The 22,038-nt window shown below is 44.8% G+C and overlaps 1 protein-coding gene across 4 annotated transcripts in view; it reads left to right on the top strand.

Moving 5' to 3' along the window:
- The window catches only part of JMJD1C (jumonji domain containing 1C), a 389,891-nt gene that overhangs the window by 83,712 nt on the left and 284,141 nt on the right, over positions 1–22,038 (top strand). Inside the window, exons 1-2 of one of the 4 annotated variants that reach the window (XM_075934897.2) lie at positions 219–386; positions 1,631–1,727. The exons of 2 other annotated variants lie outside the window; for them this stretch is intronic. The gene's annotated coding sequence lies outside the window, so the exon portion shown is untranslated. Of the gene's footprint in view, positions 1–218; positions 387–1,630; positions 1,728–22,038 lie in introns of those variants that run through there. One more of the 4 variants, XM_075934898.2, reaches the window with a different exon arrangement.

Here is a 22,038-nt window from a genome sequence, read left to right as displayed (position 1 = left end):
ATAAAGATTTGCCTAGTTAAATGTAGCATAACGTTTTGTATCTGGTGTAAAAGCCAAATCAAAATAGTACTTACCACCTGTATGGATATTAATGTGGTAGAGGGGAAAAATACTTTTTTGCTAAACAGTTTTCAGAACTTTAGGTTGTTTCTTTACTTACGTAAAACATTGGTCTTCAGAGCTCCTTGTGGTACTGAGAGCATTGTGTAGCTCCATCGATTGGTTCCATGCATTGGAAATCTGACCTTTTAGCAGATGTTTGAGATATTGCCAACATTTAGTGTAATCAGCAAACCTACACAGGTTTTTCCTTCTGTCAACAAGAACCTCTTGTCAGTACCATGCCATGACAATACTTCTCAATACTAGATGCTTTCTGAAACAAGGTAGATGTTTTTCTGAATTATTTATTTTTATGTAAGTTTTTATATGTAAAGTTGTTGGTCGTTTCTGTTCAGTTGCACAAAATATTTTGAGATTTTAAATGTGTGCAAAAAAAATTTGTTTGCAAAGGAATACAGACAAAATTTTGAAAGATGTGGTTTTGATTTGTCTGCCTTGTTGCAGCATAGATTGGGAGTTAAATGTTTTACAAAACAAACAAAATAACTCAGTGGGGGAGGGGGGGAGAAAAGAAAGCAGGAGTGAAACATCCCATTAGGAGCTTTTGGAACAGGGTGTTGCATAACTCCATATAAAGCCTGCTCTCAAGAGCACTATTTTAGGGGTTGTAAGAGTTTCAGCTGCTTGGTTGTGGGAGTTTTAATGTGAACACTACAGTCTCTGTTTTCTCCAAAGCCACCAGTTAGCTCTACAGGAAGGAGGTGGGACCTAGTATAAGATTTATGTAATAAATAACTTGACAGTACCAGTGGTTGCCAGATGGAAGCTTTCCTGCAGGTGCTAGTTTTCCTATGGGGTTTACAATTGTTTTTCAATATGTTACCTATAGTAAGAAAAAACATTTAAAGAAATAAAGGTTGGATATGGAAAGAGAGAATGTCAACAATGCATACTTCTAGTCTTAGTTTTGAGGGGTCTCAGCAAATTACGTAATTGATCTTGCATTGACAATAGATGTTCAATATACTTACTATACATATTTACTTTGATATTTTAGACCTCTAATGCATTATGGCTTCCACTTATGGTTTTGGTTTCAGTTCCACCCTATGATTAGGTAAAAAAAGGTCTGTTAATATGAACAAATGTTAAAAGTATGAGTCTCATTTTGATCTTTTTTTAAGACAGTATTTGTTTAGGATAGGGAGCAGCTATTTTTATTGATAGCATATTGCAGCTGCAAAGTTGGGGACTTGGATATAGCTGATATTATGACAAATGGATAAAAATTAATACTAAAAATCTTTCTATCAATACAGAGTGCTTCTTCTTAAACAAATTTAACTGGTCTTAAATGTTTTCATAACCAAATAGAACACTGCCAATCCACACCTTGTTAAACTCCATGTTTGTAATCAGGATAAAAAAAATCTCTTCATACCTCAGAGTTAGCATGGATGCTTAAGTTGGGTCTTTAATTAATAATAAGTTTTAACTTTTATAACCACAGTAGATTTACCGGTCTGTCTACTATGATGTGCTGTAAAGTTGTATAAATTCAATTTAGGTGGGATCAAGATGGACTATTGGACATATATTCTCACTTGAGGCTGTCTCCACAGTCAATTTCCAAAGGGCACTAGAAAGCATCTGTTAAAGTCCAGGTAAAGGCCTTGGTGGTCATTTCTTATCTTTGTATATTTTTGGAAATGGTTAAAGGAGAATGAATGACTCTTTACATTTACTTCTGCTTTTCCCTGTTGTTTTTAAACCCTCTATAATATTTCTGGATCTTGTGAGGGCGACTTCCATGGTAAAAAAACTTAGTTCTCTTTAGGGCAGTTATGCAACACCTTCTTCACTTCGTTAAATCGTGAATCTAAGTCCAAAAACAAATAGTTCTTTGAGTGGATGCTCCGCTGTAGGTGTCGAGCTTGTCCTGGTGCCACAGCTCGGAGACTTGCAATAGCTGTTGTCAGCCAGGCTGCGCATGTGCAGTCGGTGTTTCGCGCCGTACGTGCGTTTAGATCATTGGACCCAGCCCAGCTTCCTCCAGTTCCTCTCAACTGTCCTCGGTCGCAGCTCTCCTCTTCTCCTCACAGAAGGCCAAATTCGCTCGTCCTGTAAATATATCGTAAATAAGTTACTGCATTCCAAGTTCTTTGTCCTTAGCTTTCTTTCTCTCTTTTTTTTTTTTTTTAAACTTAACTATCATGTTGTTGAACTGTTTTTGGCTTTGCCGCTTCTCTAGGCTGCTTCCGACTGCTTGCCGAAACACACACACGCGCGCGCGCGCACACACACACACACACACACACACACACACACACACACACACACACACGAAAAAAGTAAAGAATTTAAAAGTCTTAATCGGGTAGCACAATGCCAGTTGCCGTGAGGCGATGCCGGCCTCTGATGGCCACTCGGCATGCATAAAGTGCCTGGGGGAAGCGTATATACTGCAGAAGTGCCCCCATTGTTGTAAGCTCATGGCCAGGGCCCGGCGTGACCGCAAAATGCGCCTTAAAATGTTACTTTTCGATGAGGCACTCTAGCCAGACTCACCACCAGTCACCACTCAGCTTGAGGTGACCTAGAAGCATAGGGCCTCCTCCCCTGAGAAGGCCTCCCGCAAAAAGTCAAGCCCCCTGTTACTGGCTGATCCCGCCACTGGGGTCAGTAAGGGTGCTGGAGACAAGCTGGACATCTTGGGGCTTCCCCTTCCCCCTTCCTTCCCTACCCTCCCCCCCCCCCCCCAGCTTGTGCATATCGCTTCCAGCCACAAAAAATAAGGCTGTAGCAGCTCTGCCACAGGTGCTCTCGGCACTGACAGTCACTGGCGCTGAACAGCAGCACCTGCCCCATGGGCAGCACCAGCACCAATCCCACTGGGAACGGTCAGCACTAATGTCACCATCAGGATTGGCACCAGAACAGCTGGCACTGAGCCATCACGCTGCTGGCACCGGCACCATCAGAGACACAGCACGACCACCTAGCACCAGCACTGGTACCGGCACAGAGGAAAGCTCAGGACAAATCCAGGGTGGAGAGTAGCAGCATACCCCCTCTCCGACCTTCTGTCTTGGGCCCTCACCATCACTCCAATGCATCAGTCACCCCTGCAACGGGTTTATCATCACCACAGTCCCAGGGACCACCGTTATTGCCGGAGGTATACACGGTCATCTCGCCCCCACGAAAAGGATTATTACAGGCAGCGCTCATATTCTCCGGCTCCCTCCTACAGACGGTCCCCACGCTACTCTTATTCTCCGAGGTGCTCGCCTCATGCTTCCTACAGCAGATGATATGACAGTGTTCGCTCATCTAGGCGCTCCTCACCGTATCACTCGCACCCTTACTATGACCACCATTCCAGATTGGTGCATTCTTTGGCTCATGATTATCAGCAGCATTCATATGATCATTCAACTGGTTCTGATGGGTCCCTGCCGCATCCTGCCCCCCCACCGGAGACTCGGCAGAGCTGGGACCGCAACCAACCCCTTCCTCCCAGAGTCCCATAACGGTGACTCAGCATTCAGAGCTGGAGGATGGGCAGCTTTTGGAGGCAGATGACCAACCCCCAAAGCCTCCAACAAGGGACCTCTCATCCTCGTCTCCTGATGAGGCGGTGTTTCCAGCTGATATGTCTCTGCCTGATGACTTCAGACAGTACCTGGAGCTCTTTAAGCGAGTGACAGTCTCAAAAGGTCCAATTGGCTGAGGTTCAGGCCAAGCAATACCACTTATTGAAGAACCTCCATCCCCAACAGAGCTCCAGAATCGGCCTCCCCATTGGTAAGCATCATGGAAGCTGCTGAGGTTATCTGGTAAACTCCCAGCTTTTGTTCCACCTACTTGCAAGCAGGTGGACAAGAGGTATTATGTCCCCACCAAAGGGCTGGAGTTTTTGTTCAACCACCACCAACCCAATTCGCTAGTGGTGGACATAGTGCAACAACAGGCAAAAAGCACCAGAGTATAAGAACTTGATGCCAGATTTGAGGAAGTTGGATATATTTGGCAGGAACCCTCTTTTTATGGATCGCCAACTATGCCACTCTATTATCGAATCAGCAACCATCACTGCAGCTAACTACAGACACCTCCCTTATTGGTTGGGGCGCCCACATGAACGACATGTTGATACAAGGGAAATGGTCTGTCATAGAGTCCGCCTTGCACATAAACTTCCTGGAGCTCAAGGTGGTGTTTCTGGCTTGCAATCATTTCCATGCCCATATTGCTGGTACAACCGTCAGAGTTCTGATGAACGGTATAGCGACCATGTATTTTGTCAATCGGCGGGGAGGTGCGTGTTCCCAGATGCTTTGCTCACAAGCAGTCCACCTATGGAATTGGTGTGTCCGAAACGGCATCTCTTTAGTAGCTTCATACTTACCTGGCATGAGCAATGTGACGGTGGACATTCTCAGCAGGCATTTCCCGCGAGACCACGAATGGGAGATTCACTCGGATGTTCTCAGGGACATCTTCTATGCCTGGGGGTATCCTCGAATAGATCTCTTTGCTACCTACGAGAACAGGAAATGTACTGTTCGAGAGTGGGCATCGGCAAGAGGTCTCTCGGAGACACACTACTATTTGATCTGAGGAAGTGGGTCTGGCCCATGAAAGCTCATCACTTAATAAACCATCTTGTTAGTCTTTAAAGTGCTACATAGTCCTGTTTTTTGTTTCAGCTAGACATGGCTACATTTCTATCACTACTAGTCTCATGGGACACACATCTGAGTTATGCTTTTCCACCTATGGTGTTCATATCCAGAGTGCTGGACAAAATCAATGCAGACTCTGCCTGAGTAATTCTCGTAGCCCCAGCTTGGGCGAGACAACCGTGGTACCCGTTCCTCAACCGGATGTCTCTTGAACCATCGCATCCACTGCCCCTCTTTCCAGATCTCCTTTCTCAGAACACAGTTTTCTGCTGCATCCCAAGCTGGAGATGCTACATTTAACAGCGTGGCTCCTAGCTGGTTCAGAGCGAAGGAACGTCTCTGTTCAGATCAGGTAAAGGCTGTACTGTTGCATAGCAGAAGGGATTCAACGAGAAGGACTTAGCTAGCTAAATGGAGTAGGTTCACAACTTGGTGTGGGCATAACCACATCGAGCCGTATACAGCACTGATGCGCCAGTTCTTAGAGTATATCCTTTCTCTTGAACAGACTGGTCTTTTAGTCTCCAACCTCCGAGTGTATTTATCAGCAATCAGTGCCTTCCATGACATCATTCCTGGGAGCTCTGTTTTCACTCGCCCGTTGACAAAGAGGCTGTTAAAGGGCCTAATGATCCTCAAGTCTGCACGTAGGCCTCAACCTCCCTCTTGGAATTTAGACTTAGTTCTTGATGCCTTGATGTACCCACCCTTTGAGCCAATGGCCATGACAGTTCTTTCAATGCTTACCAGGAAGGTAGTTTTTTTTCTAGCTATTATGTCAGTGTGCAGGGTTAGTGAACTAGTGGCACTGATGGCAACACCACCCTTCAGAGTTCAGTAGAAACTCGCTTGTTTTATGTTCTCACCTTGCCTTCATTCCTAAAGTTTGTTCACGGTTTCACATTAACGAACTGATTGTTCTTCGCTCCTTTTACCTGAAACTCGAGAAGCGCTTCTCCATACCCTCGATATCCATCGAGCCATTGATTTCTACATTGATGGGACACAAGATTGACATAAAACAGATTGCTCATTAGTGTCCATAGCGGACCGATCTAAGGGCAACCCCTTGTCCTCTCAGTGTGTCTCAAAGCTCATTGTATCATGCATCACTACCACTTACTATATTCTCATCAAATCCCTTCAAGATGCACCAAGAGCGCATTTGACCAGGGCTGTAGCCATGTCAACTGCCTTGGTCAGAGAAGTCTCACTGCCTGACATCTGCCAAGTGGCCACATGGTCCTCCAATACCACCTTCATGAAACATTATGTAGTAGTGCAGCGTTGGGCCACTGATTCCACGGTGGCTTCAGCAGTACTTTCAGTGTAGTTACTTACAGTGGAGCACCCATGGGGACCACTTGAAGAAGTTGCTCACCTTTGTGCAGTAATGATGGTTCTTCAAGATGTGTCCCTGTGAGTGCTCCACGTCCCACCCTCCTCTCCACTCCGGAGCCTTGTCTTTTATCGTTTCAGGTGGCTGGACAGTGAGAGGAACTGGTGGGAGCCGGGCCGCTCACAAATATCTAAGCGCATCTATGGCGCGAGACTGCGACTGCGCATGTGCAGCCTGGCTGATAACGGCTATTGAAAGTCTCTGAGCTTCAGCGCTGGGACGAGCCCGATGCCTACAGTAGAGCACCCATGGGGACACATCTTGAAGAACCATCGTTACTGCACGAAGATAAGTAACTTCTTGTCTTGGTACATGTGTCCAGCACCTTCACTTTCCTGATTTATTACAGAAAATAGAATTTTTAAGGCAGCTTAGCTGTAGAGGAAACGTTGTGACTGGTTGAGTTACCTCTGGATGTTGCAGTGGCCTCACTAAGGCTTGGTCTTCAGTAGGAGTTTAGGTCAAACTTATTCACATTAGGAGAATTTTCCAAACAATGAGTCCACATCACTAAGACTATTCTGCTGATTTTTTTAGGTAGAGGTGTTGTTAAATGTTTATTTTTGTAAAAGTGTAATTTCTGAAATTTTCAGTGGTTACATGTTTACATTCAGGGGGCAGGTAGGAGCCGGCTTTAAAGAACTGTCTCTTTCCTTCCCCCTACTATTGCCTCTGAAACAGAGGCAGCGGGGGTGTGGGGGTGTGTAACTGCGGATTAACTAGTGAGACGAGGCTTATCAGTTAACCATGTAATAGCTCTACTTCAGGGGTTGTTAAAGTTGATTTTGATACTCCTGCTTTTCACAAGGAGTAATGATAAATTCGACCTTGCATGGTCGACCACATGAGAGTTCACAGTGCTTCATCTCCAAGTTGACCTTCTAGGCCTTCTGGAGGTGTCCCACAGTTCCCACGGTGACTGCTCTGTCCAGGACTTTGAATTCCAGTGTTCCCCAGGTGAACAGGAAAAGCCCTGGGAAATTTTGAACTTAACTTCCAGCGTGGGGAGTAGACCTCAAAGCAGGCAGTACACCTCAGCAGCCCACTTGACCATGAATACCGAGGGTCGCAAATGATCTCTAGCATGCAAAGGAACCTGAACCTCACTGCTGTGTGGGGAGAGGAATCTGTTCTTGATAAATTACGAAGCAGCAAAAGAAATGCTGACATATACGCCAAGATCACACAGGGCATGATAGAGAAGGGATAGGCCAGGATGCCCAGCAGTGCCGCATGAAAATAAAGAATGTCAGGCAAGCATAGCAGAAGACAAAGGAGGCAAATGGATGTTCTGGGTCATCGCTGCAAAAATGCCACTTTGATGAGCAGCTGCCTGGGATTCGGCAGCGAGGGGGGAACTCAACCAATGTCCCAACCCAGTCCATGGATATTTCCCAAGAAATTCTTCAGGCAGCCTCAGGCAACAACAAGGACAGTGAGGAAGAGGAGGAGGAGAATGATTAGCTGGTGAGCAGAGCATATGATCTCACTGATAGCCAGGAGCTTTTTATAACTTTGGAGACAATGTCCTCCTCCCAGGACATATTGCTGCTGAACCCTGATGGAAAGGAGGGCACTTGGTGAATTCACATTTTTAATCATGCTACAGATGGGTTATGGCAGTTGGGTATGATCTGTGATGGCTACTGTGCCTTCACAGTGGGAGCTCCCCAAACATCTTTTTAATGTGTCTGGAGATGGAGTGGGCATAAAGCTTTCATAGAGGAACTTTTTCATCCTTCTCACAAGGTTTCTGTGGAGTCCTAATATATTCTGTCCTCCATAGTAAGACACCTTTCCACATCAAGCCGACAGTAAGTGGTCTGGCATCATTGCAGCTCAAAGTATTGCCACATAAGGTCCAGGTTTCTGGCCATATTCAGTCAGCATTGGCTCCTTACCATTCTCTGATTCGGAGAAGAATGATATTGTGTGTGGCAACCTGGATGAAGCAGGAGAAGCTCTGTAACTGATATCACTGAGTCAGTACACACCTACTTTTGCTCATCCCCAACAAAGCATGGTTTGAACCCCTGCCCTGCTGCCATACCTGGACCCCCCTCCAGATTCCTCAGAGACCGTGTAAACTCCTGCCGTGCCGCCATGACATGATTCCATCCCACCCTCAGGCTCCTGTGGGAAGGGAAAGTTGTACTCTTTCAGCGAACAGGGAGGGGGGTAGTGAATACATAGTCACCACATAAGCCTGTGCCTGCCTCTGTGCCACTGTGGCTCCCCTTTGCAAATGCAGATGCTTGCAGGAGCCATTGTGTCGCACATGCTTTCAAAGTGGAAGCAAAAGAATGAGCCCCAGCCTATTCCTTATCATGCCACCAAACAGAGTCCAGATGCTCCCTTATGATCTCTCTGCTATATCTACTATAAAATGGATGCTTAAAAGCATAACTACTTCTTTGAGAGAGGTCCCCCTAGGTGCTCCACAGAAGATGTCAGTGTGTGTGCCTGCGCTGTTGACCAGAGTCTATGGAGCAGTTTCCTGGGGCCAAACATGCATGGTCCCTGGGTCACATACATTCAGTGTTCTGAAACTGCGGTCCCCCTCCTCCACTTCAGTTCCTTCTTACCGTCCCCAGCCAGAAATTGAGCTTTGCAGTGTTCCTCAGCAATTTACTTTCATGAGATTTTTTTCCTGTTAGATAAGTAGCTCTTTTTTCGCTTTTCCTCTTACATAGTTACAGTTCTCTTAAGTTTTCTCTCCCTATTAAAAAAATGCAGAAAAAGAAAAGATTTTTTTTTTCTTACTACTGTTTGTTCTAGTTAAGATACTAGTTGATAACTATTATGCCTGGCTCTACCAAGTTTGAAATGTTTCAGCGCTTGTAACGAATCTATGCCCATATCCGACCAGCATTTTAAGTGCATTTGTAGTTTGGGGAGTCTCATTCCCAAGAGTTGCCATCATTGCTCCAAACTGGACCAAGTGCTGTTCCGCAGGGATGGGGACCTGAACCTCAAGCTTATTTTGCTTGAGAAATCCCTTTATCCCACCTCTGATCCTGAGCCCTCAGAAGCCCTTCAGCCCGACAAGGGAAGGAAAATCTCAAACAAGTACACCTCCTCAGTGTCACATAAATCTCCGTCTCTGAAACAGCACTTTCCCACCAGTAACATCTGTGGTGCTGCACCTCAGTACACATGATGCTCGAGGAGTCCCTGGCACTGACCGCACTGTGACTAAGCATGGTGCACACAGACCCCGTACCAGGGCCACAGACTTCAAGCTGCCTACCTCCTGCAATACGTCATTCCCCATCTCAGATGCCACTACATCAGTTCAACGAGATTGCTTTATGACACTACACTCTCTCTTTGCACTGACCACCAACCTTTACAGTGGAACCACCACATGATTCTACTCTCCCTTAGGCACGACACAGCCATTGGCCCCAAATCCCACTTCGCTGCAGCCCAGCTCGGCACCATCCTTTCCAGCACCGAGATACACTCTCTATAGAGGCCCGATAGTCTCTTCGACACTGAATTCTCCATTCCTTGCTTACGTTAACTCACCAGGAACTCTGGCACCGCAGCAACATCTGTTACCAACACAATTCTCCTGCAATGAAGATGACAATGTGGAGACAACTTTTTCACTACAAGCATCCCCTCCCACTAATGCTTCCATACTGTCAGCCCATACTCGTCCTAGATATACAACAGCTAGTGAGATTCCTCCCTAAGCTGGACACAACGGGCACAACCTATGCCCCATCCGGGACATTGACAGTATTGGAGTCCATGGGGACCCAACTACACACAGCAAACTACTAAGTGATGCATTACAGCACACGTTTCGTCCCCAGCTCTGCAGTTCCCATCACCACAACAAGGGGCAGGAACCTAAGACATGCAACCCCAAATAGCCAAGCCCAGACACATCTCTGGACACCAACTCCTTATCCTCCCGAGATGAGGTGATTATGCCATCCTTCCCCCCCCCCTCCCAATAGCAGCAGATGATTTCATCAATTTCCAGCATCTTTTTAAACAATTTGCAGCAGACATTAACATAATCCTGGAAGAGTTTTCAGAGAGCCAGCATGAACTCACCAACCTACAATCCACACCACAATCAAAGAGTGTTTTACCCATTATTGCTGCAATAATGGATCCTACCAAGACCATCTGTACCACCTGTAAATGTGTAGACAGGAAATATGTCCCTTTTAAAGGTTATGAGTTTCTCTTTACTTATCCCTCTCCAAATTCTTTGGTTGTGGAATTGGCACACCAGAAGAACAAGCATCAGCACTTTAAGTCCACACCCTCTGACCGCGACAGTAAAAGACTGAATCTTTTCAGAAGGAAGATCTACAGTTCCTCCATGCTACAATTTAAAGTAGTAAACTACGCTGCCCTGCTGAGTAAATATGACTACAACAATTACTCAAAATGTAGTGACTTTTGTAATGACTGCATGCTGCCCGTAGTGAATTTTCTTTGAATATTGGTATTCCATTGGTAAATTGTAACACTCGGTTAACCAGAATACTTGATTAACCGGCACCCCTCCTATTCTTCCAACATGCTGGATAACAAAGCTTTACTGTAAATAGAAGATTTGATGTTTGGTGTTCTGTTAAGATCATTTGGGACTAAGGAAAAGCTGACTTAAATGCTGAATTTGTTCTAAGAGCCAGCTGAGAATTATTTAAAACCCATAAACTAATCATTGGCTTACTAGTAAATTCTCAAAAGAATCTTTGTGTGCAGGGACAAGGAGTCCTGTGGCATTTTACATTATATAAAGATGAATTGGAGCGGAGTTTAGAGTCATGGGTATATAAAAGGACAACACATTCGAAAGGCAATTTCCTCTCTCCATATTTCCACATCAACAGCTGTGAATGAGTCGCTTCCACCCTGATTTGATTAGCCTCATTTGTACAAGTACCCTCTTTCTTTTGTTGTCCTTGTATTAGGGATGTTGAATTGAGGTTATTTTTAGCAATCAAGTAGTCGATAGAATTGTTATTGTCTAGTCAACAGTGGAAGGCAGCCCCGCTGAGGCGTAGCTTGTGCCAGGACTAACTCTTGCTGCGGCTCTGCAATTTAAAAGGCAGTAGGAGCTGGGCAGCCTGCTCAAGCAGTAGCAGCCCCTGTCTGCTGGGGGTCCCAGCTCCCTAGCAGGGTTTGGCCCCAGTGCAAGCCAGGACCAAGCAGGGCTGCCTGCCCAGATAGTAGCAGCCCTTGTCCGTTGGGAGTCCTAGCTTCCCCCTGGGAGCCCCGCAGCAAGGGCTGCTGCCTGCGAAGCAGCCCCATTCATGGTGCCTAACCATGGATAGGGACTGCTTCTCGTGCAGCAGTCCCTGTCTGTGGGGGCTCCCAACTTCCTGCTGGGAACCCCCTGTGGTCAGGGGCTGCTGCCAGAGCTGCCCCTCTGCTGCCTCTGAAAGAGGCAGCTGTGGAGAGGGGTGGAGACAGTGCGGGGGGGGGGGGCAGGCTTTTAAGTTGGCTACCCCCACCACAGGCTCCTGCTTCCCCACCTTGCTTCCTCCAATATAGAGGCAGCAAGGGGAGAGGAGAGAAAGCGAGTAGTAGAATTGACTACCCAAAAAACTTAAGCTTATCAGGTAGTAAACTAATCAACTTCTTGCTTACATCCCTATTTTATATGGACTCCTGCCTCTTTAGTTTCCATACCAGTTCATTTGATGAAGTGGGTTTTACGCACAAAAGCTTATGCCCTAATAAATCTATTAGTCTCTAATGGGTCACAGGACTCCTTGTTGTTTTACAGATACATACTAACATGTCTATCCCTCTGAGAATCTGTGCAGAGTACGTGTTATTAGTATGGAGAAGATATTTTTTCTCATATAACAAAGGTTAAACCTCTGGTTTAAGCAAATCAGTTTTAATTCTGGAGCTGTAACTGATGCCTTGATGATGATATACCTACGGACAGGGGCTGCTACGTCATGCATACTGTGGAAAGCTTCAAGCAACTCATTTGAATTATTTAGTTGGCTTTTTAAAAATCCACACTCTTTTGGAAACGCCACAGAATCAATGTACAGTTCCATCAAAGAGGTGTTTTATGGTACATAGGGTTTACAACTTAGTTTGTGTTCTCAGATATAAGACACAGATTTATTATTGTTCCTTTTGCAGAAATTCCAATAGATTATAAGGAAATCCTGTGCAGTTTTGAGTTAATGCTTTTATCCACTTTCTTGAAAAGTGCATTTTGTATTGAAGGATGGAATTTCTTCATGTTAGTTGTACCTTCATATACTTGAGAAGTTACCAACTATAAAAAAGCTTTCATGAAGAAATCACATAAATTAACTTATTTTGGACCCTACTTGAACTTGAAAGGACATCACTAACTTGAAAATGCTTTGTTGGAGAATGTGTAAATGTTTTCACTTTCATTACGAGGATTACGTAATATTACAAAACAAGAAATCTATTAACAAAGAATTTTCAATTCATAGCTTTATTCTTAATAAATATTAAAGCATAGGTTTGGTGGTGATCACGTCTGTTTTGTTTTCAGCAGTAACAGTTCAGTGTTGCTAAGGATTTTCTGTCCCCTGTTAGTGTTAAGACCTTTAAAAACATTAACAATAAAAAGTAAATATGCAATTTAAGGATAATCTGTTGAATACTTTTTCAAACATTTGAAAACCTTTAAATATACTGTATGCTATTTTTTGGACTTAAAGCAGAATTTATGAAAGGTGAACATTTTGTTTAAATCCTTTAACTCAGAGGTTGAGTATGTCTCTGGGGTTTGAGTATGTCCAGATGGTTGTGTTGCTTAGGATTTAAAATGGTTGCATCAACTTGTTCAAATATTCCCCTCATTTAGTACACAGAAGGACATGAAATTAAAAAAGTTATGTTACACTTAACATGGATACATTTTAGGAGGGCTGGCATCTGGGAGCCCTGCTGGACTGGCAGTCGTGTTTGGGGCAAGAGCCCTGCTAGTCTGATGGTCGGGAGCTCTGCTGGCATTGGGAGCCCTGCAAGTGTCAGAAGCAGCGTGGCTGGCAACCTAGCCGGGCTGATGGCAGGGGGGCTGTGAGCCCTTCAAAGCTAGGGGTCAGGAGGGGAGCTGGAGAGTGGGGGACTAGAGGAGAGCCCAGGGGGCTGGCAGCAGAGGGGCTGGTGTTGATGTCTCTTGGTATGGTCTTGAGAGTGCTGGACTATGGAGGTCCAACCTGTAGTTCGTTTGAGAAGGTTACGGAAGGTGGTGTCAAAAGTCTTACTAACGTCAAGATACACCACATCTACCTCTTTTGTCCTATCTACGTGACTTACTACAATGTCAGAGAAAGCTATTAAATGGGGTTGACACTTTGTTCTTGACAAATCAGTGCTGACTGTTACTTATTGGCTTATTAAATTCTAGGTGTTTGCAAATTGGGGGCTTGATTATTCACAGCATTATCTTTCCAAATACTGAAATTAATCTGATTTATAATTCCCTGTGTTGTCTTTAGTTCCTTTTTTATAGGTAGGGATCATATTTGCTCTATTCCAGTGAGTTTGGGCAAAAAGGGTAGTGGAAGATTAGCATTCCTCTGGAATCTCTCCTGTCTTCCATGACTTTTCAAAGGTAATAGCTATTATCTCCAGTATCTCCTCAGTCAGCTCCTTGAATATTCTAGGATGTATTTCATCAGCCCTGTTGACTTGAAGGCATCTAACTTGTCTAAATAATATTTAACTTGTTGTTCCCTATTTTAGCCTCTGATTTGATCTCATTTTCACTGGCATTTGCTACATTAGACACCCAGTTGCTGCCACCCTTTTTGGTAATAACTGAAACCAAGAAGTAATTTAACGCTTCTGCCATTTCCACACTTTCTTTTATTGACCCCACCCCCACTCCTTATCGAGTAACAGGTCTACCCTGTCCTAGGTTTCCTCTTGCTTCTAATGTATTTGTAGGTTACCCTTTATGTCTCTTGATAGTGTAGTCTCGTTTTGTGCCTTGGTCTTTCTAATTTTGGTCTACCAACTTGTGGTGATTATATTGTTTGTGCTCTTTTGTCTCACTATATCTTTAGGAAACTGCTTGGGCATCACAATTGCTTTTCTTGGCAGAAGTTGGGTGCTAACAGGGCACTATAATTTTTCTTCAAAGTTGTCACTGCTCCCTGAGTGTAGCTGACAGTAGTTGGTCTCCTACATTCAGCACATCACATAAAACACCATGTTTGAACATAGAGACCTCTTTCAGTGATGAGCTAATTTGTACTTCCTCAGAACAGGAGGTCAAGTAGGTGGTAATGAAGATGTCAGAATATGCAGAGAATAATCACTATGTTGCAACACTCCAGGTAGTTTACCTGTATTGATATAAAAAAAGCAAACACACAAACCATCTGGGTTTGTCATCTAAGTGTGGTCCATACGTTGTACATCTAATGTAACAAACAAAGCAGTTAAATAAGTTGAAGCACGTACAGGTACAGAGCTTGTACTCCCACACCTGTAGACATTTCTCAATTCTAGCACAGCCTCTATACACAACAAATAATGCACTACCAACTCTTGTTGGGAATGCTAGTCTTTCACTGCCCTTCTCCCCCGAACTCGTTGACACCACAAACATGGAATGACTCTGCTGTCTTGCTTACATTCTGTCATGTTTGGGGAATACAGTGTATTCCAAGGTCTCTGTATGTCTTGCCTTTTTCCCCTTCTTGGTCAGAAAAATGCCTGTTTTCAATGATTATGTTGGCCCTGTGACTCGGAGGAACTCAAAGTTCTCTTGTTCTTGACTCTGTTACTTTTTCCTAATAAGCTTTCCAAGTTTTTCTATAGCCAATTTTTATTGGCTGTATTAGTCACAATTTCCTTTTTTGCAATTTCAGAGTGTTAATTTTAAAGTCTTTCAGATGGTGTGTTGGTGAGCAAAAGTAACCAAACCTACTTTTTTATTTATATATTCTTAGACATGTGTATGCGCTTATTTGTCTGTTTCTTAAGAATTCCTCCTAAACTAAAGAGCTAGGACCACCAAATTTGCTATGCCATTTTCTCTTTTCCTAACTGAAAGCAAGTTCAGGTTTGATTGTCAGGAAAACAGGATGTGCCTGGAAAGGGATTGTTTTCCATAACAGAGAAAGAGGGCTTCTAGGAGCGACAGTTATACTACAGAATGACCACAGGGGGGTGTCGGCACCACTGCCCCCCCAGTCCTCAGCCCCAGCGCCAGATAAGAGGGGGGTCAGATGGGCAGTGCAGACCCGTTCTCTGTGAACATTCCGGAAAGCCGCTGCCATGGCCCCAGGAAGCTGCTACCAGCCCAAAATGACTCCAGCCACCTGGGGCAGCCACTGCTGCCATTGGTCCAGTGTGGTTGAAGGAGCCAGCATAGCCCTGGGCACCATGGGGATCCACTGCAGCCTCAGGCATGAGACTAGCAGTATGCTCGCTGTTGCAGGCAGGCTGGGTGAGTACCCCCAAACCCTTCAGCCCTCTAAATCCTGCACTCCTACTCATATCCCTGAACCCCCTACACCATACCCTGACTCCTGCATCCCCCACACTTTGCCCTGACTCATGGGCACACACCCAAAAAGAGTTTAGCACCTGAGTACGCCGAGTAGATCTGGTAGTGATGAATAATATTAATATTTCCCTTTTAATCTCTTTGGATAGACTTTTCTAACAAAACAGCAATAGCTACTTTGACAAAAATTAGGCTCTTCTTGGATTAACTGAAAACTTTTCCTGAACTGCGCTCCTAAGCTGGTTATGGGACATTGTCAAATTAGTCTTCATCAAAATAGCTGTTCTTTCTCAGAGAGAGACTTCCAAGAAGCACACAAATACTATAGGAGTCCTTTTCTTGCTAACTCCTAACTTGCTTCAAAGCTTTTTTTCCCCTAGCTTATTTTAGAAGCTTCCATATGCCATGTCATCCAAGAGAAGTAGTTGTCACCCATCAGCTCTGTTGTGCATAAGTTTTCAGTTTTTTCCTTGTATTAATAAAATAATTATGTATCAGCAGAGAGAGGGAGCTCCTAAATTTGATTATATACTCTTTTTAAACTTTCTACTGTCTGTATCTTTTAAGTTATAGAGGGCCCAAAAGTTGATTTCCAAAATCTTAAATTTTTAAGATTTCTTTTTAATTAATTGAAACTCAAATTAAGGTTTACTTGGAAACTATCAGAAAACTTAGTCTTTACTCAGACACTTTAAATTTGAGGTTAAATGGTTTTTCTAGCAAAACAGGCTGAATTCCTGCCTATCTACTTAATTTTAGGCTTCCCTTATTATAATAAGTGCACCTCACAATCTCTAATTTATCTCTGAACTCTCTTGTGAGGAAGGGAAATATTCTTTAGCCGATGTTCGAGATGGGGCGATAAGAGCATGTCCACACTGCAGTAGGAATTGCCTACACAGTAAACGGACTTGTGCTAGCTCTGCTTGATATAGTTCACTTCAAATAGCAGTGTGGACATGTTTGCACATGCAGCATATCTGGCTTCCAACCATTGAGCATGGAATTAGGCAATTAGCTTGGGCTGCTGCCCGTGCTGCACAGTTCAGGCTGCTACTTGTAATGTGCTATTTTTAGCCTTCCTTCCTTCCTTGGGAATGACACCTCTCAACTGCAGAGCAGACATACTCTTAATTTGAGAGACAGACTGTGATCTGCTCAAGGTCCCACAAGTGCTCTGGGGTGGAGCAGGGTTTGAAACCCAGATTTCAAACTAGCACCCTAAACCATCCTATGTCTTAACTTTACCTACAGTGCTGCTAGTTCTTCATTGTCAGCTTCATATTTGAAGGACTTCTGTGATCTGATCCTGGAGAAAAGACCTTAATGCCATCTTTTTCTCTGACCACAACTTCAGTCTTTTGGAGAGAGGGGCAGAGGTAGGGTACAGTGAGAGAGCTGTTTAGCAAATTTGACTGTTTAGTTTGTGCTCTTGTGATTGATAGCTCTCTATTACATCCGGTTCTTATCAGGGTTCATTTTTTCATATTTTTAACAGTAGCTAGAAGGTTGCTTCATGGTATAAATCCTGCTATTTCTCCTTGTGATCTCACTTTTTAGTACAGGTCAATTTGATACATTATTTCTTTTAATCCTAAGGAGATGTCTATTTCCTTAGCTATCAAGAGCAGTTGGTGGGGGCAGAGGATTTCTTGGAAAGAATGGTGGGCTCCACAATTTTTCATTCAAATACCTTTAATTGTTTTTCTGAGGAGACAAGATAATATGTTTCACTGCCCATAACTATGATTAACCACCATGAGTTATTAGGCTATTAATCTGGGTTTAGAAGCTGTCAAGCTGGTGTTGCCATCAGGTTGCTTTTTTTTTCTTTTTTTTTCTGAAAAGTGCTGTGTAAAACAATTGTGGCACCTGGCACTGGAGTATTCCAGTAAAAGTAATTAGCAAAATGTTGGTGTTATGCCTCTAGATTTTTTATTGGAAATATGTTTTTGAATATTAATATGCTTAACTTAAAAATGCTTTATGCAAAACTGGTCAAGTAACCTGTGATCCTCTGAATGGATATATTCTATTTGTATGTATTTATCAATCTTGAATGTGAAGTTAGAAATATAAATTGTAAACCTGCTTATTAATCTAGAATTTCTTTAAGTAGCTGCTTAAAGAATTTAATGGCCCGGTGCACAAAGCAGTGATCTGTACATAGTTTTGTTTTTCTGTAAACACAACCTGTGTTTGGTCCTACAAAGGCATGTGACCATGCCACCTGGTGCTGGAATCCATCTTGAACTGGGTATTTTTTCCACAGGGATGGGGAAAATTAAACCAAGGATTTCCCCCCTGAGGAAATTATTCCTAATGTATGGGAAGCAATCTGTGATCATTTTCAGCTGGTTTTTGAAATAACTTTCTCACCTTAAGAGGATACATAAGAGGTCATTAGACCCAGGCCAGAAAAAAGGTCAGCTGACTTGAAGGGTTTTACCTGAAGTAAAGGCTAAGGTGACAAATTTTCATAGTGTATTAGACTTTGCTGTCTTGTTTTGTTTATTATGAAACCTGATGTAAATAATTGTTACCAAAGGGGGGCAGGCAGAGTAACAACTGTGCATATCATTTCTTTATTGATAGAGAGCAAGCTCTGAGCTGTCCTTGTGTAACTCTTTCTAAATGGAGTAAAACGGATTTATTTGGGGGTTTGGTCCCTTTTGAGGGCTCCGTTTCTGAATGCTGTCCAGTGTCTAGCTGGGCCCTCCCAGAGCAGTTATCAGCATCTTTGTTACTCGCCTCGGGTTTGTTACCCCAACTCTGTGCCATTGCTGGGGGAGATGAGAGCTTCTGGTCCAGCAGAACATGGGGTCCCCAGAGAGCAGGTAGGCAGGCTCAGTGGTATGATCAGCAAACCAGTTAACAGTCTAAAGGGGACCTCTGTTATCTATCCCATTAGTGGATTAATGGCTATCAGCTGTTCAACTGATGTAATGAACTTTTCCTACCTTTCAAAAATACTGGAGTTAAATCTGTTTCAACTATCCATAAGTTTTCTAGTAGTTCAGAGTCTTTTTCACAGAGTATTCTTTAATACTTTGTCTTCCAAAACTCTTAAGATGTAATCTTCAGAACACAATAAAAGTAATTGTCTTCATATTAAAAATAAGTGAATGATAGAGGTTGTGATGTACCTAGGGCAGAGTAATCTGGGATTTCAACTGTAGACAATTTATTATTCCAAGTATCGTTTCCTCCCCCCCCCCCCTTAGCCATTTGTATCGTTGTATGTCCTGACAAACCACCAAATGAACTTAAAATGTAACTGTTAAATGTTAATGACAGTCAGACTATTTTGATGTATTCAACATCTTAGGGTTCTGAAATTGTGATATCCCTATTATGTTGCTATTTTTCAATCTGTTGCTGAATATTGATATGCTTAAGGACACTTTGGATAGGCTGGGCACTTCAAGAAGTGCTTTGTGCAAGGACTGCCAACCCCTTTCTACAAGTCTTTTTGAATTTGTTAGAAGATAGCAGCAGCTGTTTAATATGCATCCTTTTCAGTGTGATGGACATATGTCCTATTACATGATTTTATTTAGCCATGTAAACACTAGTTTGAATACTGAGCTACTTGAGATGAATATTTTTCTTGTCTTTATCCATCAAAATGCTGTATTTTCATTTCATAGTTGCCTTTAAAGTATATACAGAAGGCATACATCATCTTTTATATATGTTTACTTTTAAACATTTGCAGTTGTACAGAGGTGAAAATACTGACCAAGAGAGAGCTGGGGCTGGTGAGGCTTTGGCCTTCCTTGGCAGCCCAGGTGCGGTTGGGGAGAGAGGGGGCTGGCACAGCTGGCATGGCCTTGTTTCTCTCAAGTGGATTTGGGGAGAGCTGGAGCTGGCACGGCCTCAGCCCTGCCCAATGGCCACAAGGGAAAGAGCTGGGACTGGCATGTCCTCGGCCCTATCCAACAGCCAGGGCGGGGGGAAAGAGCTGAGGCTGAGGCTGGCATGGCCTTGGCCCTGCCCGATGGCTAGGGATGGTGGGATAGCCAGGGATGGTACAACATCGGTCCTGCTCTATGGTGGGGGTAGAAGGGAGAGGCAGGGCTGCTTACCCCCAGAGAGAGGGGATTGGGCAAGTGTAGCGAGCAGGGAGCGCAGCCCCCTAGTAATTTTTATAAAATGAGGAACATGGTAGAACAATGATCTCCAGCCTTTTAAACCACAAGATCACTTTCAATATAAGTTCAACATAAGATCTACCTCAAACCCAAATACCCTTGCCCGGCTTCCTTCCACCCCTTCTCTGGGGCTTCCCCCCTGCTCCACCCATCTTCCTTTCTCCTCGAATCTCATTCACTTTCACCAGGTTGGGGTAGGGGGTTGGAGTGCAGGCTCTGGTCTTGGGCCAAGGGCTTTGGAGTGTGGGAGGAGACGCCCTGAAGGTGGAGAGGTGGTGTGGGTTTTGGCGTGGCCTAGGGGATAGGGCATTTGCCTGGGGAGTGCAGGGTTGGGGAGCTCAAATCCTGTCTCCCTTCCCCACCCCTGGGAGCAGCCAGACAGCCAACACAGGCTGCCTGAGGGATGGAGCTTGCTACTGCTTTAGGAAGGCAGGATAAGGGACCTGCTGCAGGTCCGGGAGGTAGAGTGGGATCTCCAGTAAGCTCGGAGATAGGGCATCAGTCTCTGGAGAACAGGGTAGTGGACTTGAGTACCCTTGGTCCCCTACTCAGGCAGTGGCCTGGATGTCAACACTGGTTGCCCCAGGGATGAAACTGGCACCTGCATTAGGAAGGCAGGATAAGGGATGCCCTGAAAGTAGGGGTGGATTCAAGTCCTGCCCCCCTCTGTTCTCCAGGGTGTGACCAAACAGCCAACACAGGATAAGGGACCCTCTGAAGATAGGGTGGTGGGTTGGCTTCTGGAGTGGCTATGGGGATAGGGCATGCACCTGGGGAGGGGAGAAGAGGGCAGTGGGTTCAAGTTCTGCCCCCACTCAGGCAGCCGTCTGGCAGCCAACAGCAGTTGCCCCAAGGATGGAGCTGGCTCCTGCATTAGGTAGTCAGGAGAAAGGACCCCCTGAGGATAGGTAAGTGTGGTTGGTTCTGGAGTGGCACAGGTTGGTGGTTTCGAGTCAGGTCCTCCCAAGGCAGCTCAAGACCCACCCACCTGGGGAGCGACCAGACAGCCAACATAGGATAAAGGACCCTCTTAATGTAGGCTGGTCAATTGGGTTCTTAAGTGGACGAGGGGATACAGTGTTTTCCTGGGGAGCATGGGGTTGGGGGTTTGAGTTCTGCCCCCCCTCTGTAGCCAAGGTCCTGCCCCCTCACTTCTGCTGACACTGGAGTGATCAGACAGCCAACACAGGCTGCCTCAGGGATGGACCTGGCTCCTGCATTAGGAAAGCAGGATAAGGTACCTGCTGAAGGTAGGGGGGTGGGGTGGGTTGGGTTGGGTTGGGTTCTGGAGTAGCTTAGGGGATTTGCCTGAGGTGCACAGGGTGGTGGGTTCAAGTCCTGTCCCCTTTTCCACCCAGCCTGGGAGTAATGAGACAGCCAACACAGGATAAAGGACCCCCGGAAGGTAGGGAGGTGGGGTAGTTTCTTGAGTGGACTAGCATTAACCCGGGGAATATAGGATGGTGGGCTCAAGTCCAGGCTGCCTGGGATCATCCATACAGCCAACACTGTCCCAGGGATAGAGCTGGCCCCAGCACCAAGAAGGTAGGATAAGGGACCTTGTGAAGGTGGGGAGGTGGGGTGGGCTCTGGAGTGGCCAAGGGCAGTTTTTCCTCAACCTTTTTTTATAAAGTACCCCTTTAAAAAAATTTAAGTATTCCCCCCCTCGCCAGTACCTACAGTTTTCAGATCCACACTTTTTTTCTGCCACTGCAACACATTTGTTTAAACAACTTAATCGTAGCTGGGTGGGCAACGAAATTTTTGGGTGTAAAAAGTACAAAAATAATACAGCACTGAAAAACTTAAAAAATCAGTTTTCTCCAAATTTCAGTTGTGTTGATGTACCCCCACCCAGACTTCTCTCGAGTACCCCAAAGGGTACTTGTACCACTGGTTGAGAAACACTGGCCAAGGGGATAGGGTACTTGGCTAGGGAGCACAGGGTGGTGGGTTCAAGTTCTGCCCAACTGACAGCTAACACAGGCTGCCCCAGGGATTGAGCTTGCTCCCACATTAGGAAGGTAGGATGAGGGACCCTCGGAAGGTGGTGGGGTGGGTTCTTGAGTGGACTAGAGGATATGGCATTTGCCTGGGCTGCACAGGATGGTGGGCTCAAGTCTCACCCCCCACCTCCCTGCCCACCCCTGGAGGAGCTGGACAACCAATACCATAGCCCCAGGCTATGTCTACACTGCATTCTTTTTCTGGAAAAAGATATGCAAATTGTGAACCTCA

The sequence above is a fragment of the Pelodiscus sinensis genome, chromosome 8, assembly GCF_052426305.1.
Source record: "Pelodiscus sinensis isolate ZL-2025 chromosome 8, ASM5242630v1, whole genome shotgun sequence".
Taxonomy (NCBI): Eukaryota; Metazoa; Chordata; order Testudines; family Trionychidae; genus Pelodiscus; species Pelodiscus sinensis.
The sequence above is the reverse complement of the archived record's forward strand: the minus strand, read 5'-3'. Positions and strand labels throughout refer to the sequence as shown.